Genomic DNA, 5232 nt, shown 5'->3' on the forward strand with positions numbered 1-5232 from the left:
TTTGGTACCTGACCCCTTGGGTCTACCCTTTTTCTTCTTCTCACTGACATGTCCTTCCTTGGTCTGACCTTTACTATTAGATTCACAGCCCATCGCATTCTCCTCAGCCTTTTTCTGAGCTCGAGTTTTAGCTTTCACCACCACTTCCTTAGGCATTACATGGTCGCTGAAGTACTCGACCGGCATACCTTCAGAAATATCATCCTCGATCTCTTCCTCACTATCAGCAAGCACCTGAAATGTATTCTGTTCACTTAAATAATCCTCCTATGTATTCTTACCTTTCTCCTGGCTCTGAAGAGAAATAACATTATAGTTTGCACTCTGCTTAGAGACACCCCTTATCATATTAGTCTCATGTCCCCTAAGAGCTCGAGGATTAGTGTGAGGTACTGGTAGCAACCATTGCAAGGCCTGAATATCTGGCGTAGCTGTAAGGACATATTGTACTATATCAAGACCAACATTTCCTCCCTCCATATGCTCACCATCCTCACATTCAACATAGTTCGAGCCTCCATCAGTGTTGTTGTCTTCCTGTCCAGGGCTATCCTCCCTACTTTGTGTTGTGCCCACAAGGTTTGAAACTTTGGGTCTCCAAACTTGCTTTGGACGAGAAGGACAAGTTGAGACCTTATGCCCAAACATATTGCACATTATACAAGATGCTGGCACCCAAGGGTATTCTAGCGCAAGTTCGACTACTTCATCCCCCATTTTCATTGGTATAGAGTTCTTATAAGAGTAATCAATAGGAACCTCAACACAAATCTTTGCAAACTTCAGCCTGGTTTTTGCTCTCGTAACCTCATCCATACTTACTAGTTTTCCGATCAAACTAGCTACATAGCCAAGACCATCATCAGTCCAGAGCTCTTTAAGCAGATCTATCAGTTTGACCCAAATGGGTAGCTTTGTAATCCTGTGCCTCTGAGACTCAACTTCCTGAGTCCACTGACAAACCACAAACAATCGGCCTGCAATGAATATGGGATCCGCTTCCAATACTTGTTTCCTATCTTTATCAAGATTAAATTTGAAGTAGAACAGTTCTCTATCTGTAGAGATAGTATAGTTCCCTTTAATTTTCCAGATCTTTGACAGAGAGGATTTAACCAACGGAAATGAAGCCGTTTTTCAACAAAAAAACCCACAACATAGTCACTCCAAGTGGAGACACCCTTCTCCAAAATACTAGCCGGTATCTCAGTTATACCATCCACTAGGTGTGTTTCGAAACTTCTCAAAGAAGTATGCGTATTGCTGGACCCTCCTCTGAAAAGAGAGCTCCATGAGCCTTGGTTACGAAGGCCAGACGAAGCTTGAGTTGTGCAAGGAGGTGGAAGAGGAAGGAAGGTCAGACAATTTTGGAAAGGAAAACCAGGAGCATGAAGAGACAGAACAGGGCTACCTCTTTCGAGTCACAAGTAAAGAGAGAAAAAGGTGGCAACAACTCGATCAAGGAGGTCAAAGAAAACAAAAAAGGAAATAAAAACCCCAAAGCCAAAGATAGACTTGAGGGAGAAGACTAAAATAGTTAAATCCTTTTTTGGTCCCCATTAAAAGATTTTTATTCTCTCATACTTTTTTAAGCTAAGTGGACCTTTATTGTAACTTAAAATAGGGTAAATCTCGAAAGGTTGGGCTTGATTCTCAGATTAAGTGCCAACCGACGTCGCCTTCACCCCAAGGGTCGTATACACACACCTTGTTTGGTAATTTCTAAAAATCCTCGCTACAAAGTGTAAGAGGATACTTGTGTGTTACTAAGCATGCTTGGATGATTGTGTGATTTACATTTAACGCTAAGGCTGAACCCGAGCCCTAAAAGAACAAAAAGTGGGGTTAAGACCCACTTTAGAACGGACATTGCGTGAAATGTGTGTTACATAGACCAAATTAAAAATATAAAATCAACCAAGCAAAGCCAATTTAATCATGTCCATCAGGACAAACATCTAGCACGAACAAAAAGAGTAGTAAACTATCATATTCTAGTGGACCAACCACCTTCCTCACTCCCCTCCCTCAGAAATACCGTGGGTGAGATTCTTAGTGGCACACCATCTGGTGAAGTAGATATCTTCTCCCTCGACACGTGTAGAGCCAAATCCTAGTTTCATGCCCAACTGCTCCTCTGAACATGGCATAGTAAAATATAGACCAAAAGCAAAGTTTTCAAAACTCCATACTTGCAAAAACGAATTTCGATTTCTTGAGCATACATTGCACCATTTGCGCATGTTAGGATAGTTTTTGGGCTAAAAGTACGTGTATGATATTACGTTCAGGCACTCTAGTATTAGCAAGAATAAAACATACTCATGTAGGAGAGTTCGTGAACCTAGACAATCTCCTATTTCTAGTCTTCCATCTCATAAGATGGCAGACGAGGTAGTGTAAGCTGAAAAACCTCTCTCCAACTTCTACACACCATTGCAAGATGGACCTCCATCTTGTATACGACTCACACCGCTTACGAGAGATTTTAGGATTGCACCGAACGTGTTCAATCTTCTACCCATCTTTCACGGGTTAGAACACTAGTTAGCGTACAAGCATTTACGTTGGATACATGAAGTATGTAATACCTTTCATCATCCGGGCATCACCGACGATCAGGTTAAGCTACGAGTGTTTCCCTTCACTCTAGCTGGTAAAAATCACGCTTGGCTTCTCTCACAGAAGGTCGACTCTTTCGATACATGGGAAAAGGTTGTGTTCTCCTTCATGAAGAAGTACTTTCCGTCGAAGAAAATAGAAAAGATAAGAAGCAAGATACAGTTCTTCACACAGAGTCAGAGTAAGACATTTTCCGAAGCATGGGATAGATTCTCTGACCTACTCCATTCATGTCCTCACCATAAACTAGAAAAGTCAACTCTTGTCCAATGTTTCTTCAAAGGCCTTCTCCCATAACACAAAGTAACACTCGACATCATGGGTAATGGTAATTTTTTAGATAGAGGTGCAACTAAAGCTTTAACCTTTCTTGAAAACCAAGCCGAAAAAAGTACCCATTGGAGAGACATAAACAATTCCAGAACAGCCCAACCCAGTACAACTAAAGCTAGTGGTATTTTTTAGGTGAAATCAGATCTTGAGATCAAGACCTTAATCGAAACCCTCACAAGAAAGATAGATGTCCTCACAACCAAACCAAAAGACCAAACTTCTCAGCATGTCATGAACATAAATACCACACCATGCAATTTATGCTTAAGCTTAAATTATATAGATGTCACCTGTCCCTTGATCACAAACCTATCATCACTTCAACTAGAAGAAGTGTGTGCTTTCAATGTACCAAATGCACCATGGAGACAACATCCAAACTTCGCATGGACCAACATTCCACAAAACCAAACACCACTAGGTTTCAACAAACCACCAAATGCATTCAGACAAGGACAAGGACAAGGTACCTATATCAATCAAAACAGAGCATTGGTTCCATCCCAGTTTACCCAGAACTATCAAAACCAACCTATCAACAACCAAAGAGACCTAGTTCCAGTCACACCATCAACTAGCATCCAAATTGATAATCCCACCAAAATAATGTTATTTGTCATGCAATAGCAAACCCAGATCTTAGCATCCATGCAACAATCTCTGAACATATTATCCCAAGAGCAAACCCAGAAAAGTTCATTACCATGCCAAAAAGTTTAAAACCTTCCAACCCAAGAGATTAAGGTAGTTACAACATTGCGATCTGGCAAAACTGTTGACAACAAAGTAGTCTTACCAGATGACCCTATACCTGTAGAGGTAACCATTCAAGTACCAGAACCAGAAATTGAAACCCAAATACCTCCACAAATTCCTAGCAATGTTTAAGTCCCTAAACCATCAATTCCTCTACCTAACCCAGTTAGACAATACAAACCAAAGGCATCTTTCCCCGCTCGCCTAATGACACCCAAGGAGGATGAAAATTTTGATGAAATCAGAGAAACATTCAGAAGCTTAACCATAAATCTGCCATTTCTCGATGGCATCAAACATTTACCCAAACATGCCAAGTTTCTTAAGGATATGTGCACCAACAAAAGAAAAACTAACCTTCCAAAAGATGCCTTCCTTATAGAACAATTTCTATCCCTCACAGAGACCAACGGAATCATCAAATATAAAGATCCTGGTCGTCACACCATCCTTTGCATTATAGGAGACAAGTACGCAGCCACTGCCTTGCTCGATTTTAGAGCAAGTGTTAACCTCCTTCCATACTACTTATTCAAACAACTCGGTTTACATGAACTTACACCTATAACTATGACCTTACATCTAGCTGACCGCTCCATCAAATACCCAAAAGGAGTAGTAGAAAATGTGCTCGTCAAGGTTAAAGACTTTTACTACCCAGTCGATTTTGTCATCCTTGACACCGAAGTTGCTCATGATTCCATACCTATCATTTTAGGGCACCCCTTTTTGGCAACTGCCAACGCCCTTATAAACTGTCGTAATGGATATATGACCATGTCTTTTGGAAATCTCTTGATAGAAGTCAATGTTTTCAAGATGATGCAGCAACAGATAGAAGAAGAGGTCAGTTTGATAGACAGTGTAATGCAAGAGTATTGTGACAGGACTTTCCCGGAAAATGATGTGCATCAGTTCTTATCCTTTAGAGATTCAGATTTCGATATGGATCATTACAAAGAAGATACCAATGCTTCCTTGGAATCCATTCCTTTATACATTTCTGATGATGAGTTACCCACATATAAAGAGACATCACTAGCCCAAGTGTTTACTATGGAAGAGCAGAACCCTATGGAAACCTTGTTACCCAAAATACCAACACCTACCCTTAAGCCTCTCCCTCCTGACCTAATAACGATGGTAGTCATCCCATCATAATTTCATCCCAGTTGTCAAAAGGGGAAGAAGAGCGCTTGGTTAGAGTGATTCAAAAACATCGTTCTGCCATTAGTTAGTCTCTTGATGATATAAAAAGAATTGATCCAAAGATTTGCACCCACCGGATTCACCTGGAAGAAAATGCCAAAACCTCTAGAGAGCCATAGTGTCGTTTAAACCCAACCATGAAAGAGGTAGTGAGGGAGGAGATCTTAAAATTACTAGATGCTAGAATCATTTATCCCATATCTGACAGTGAGTGAGTTAGTCCTATTCATGTGGTACCAAAGAAGTTTGGGATTATAATAGTCCGTAATGAGGAAAGCGAGTTAATTCCTGCATGAGTTCCTATCATGTGGA

Source organism: Coptis chinensis, chromosome 4 (assembly GCF_015680905.1).
Source record: "Coptis chinensis isolate HL-2020 chromosome 4, ASM1568090v1, whole genome shotgun sequence".
In the NCBI taxonomy this organism is placed as follows: Eukaryota; Viridiplantae; Streptophyta; class Magnoliopsida; order Ranunculales; family Ranunculaceae; genus Coptis; species Coptis chinensis.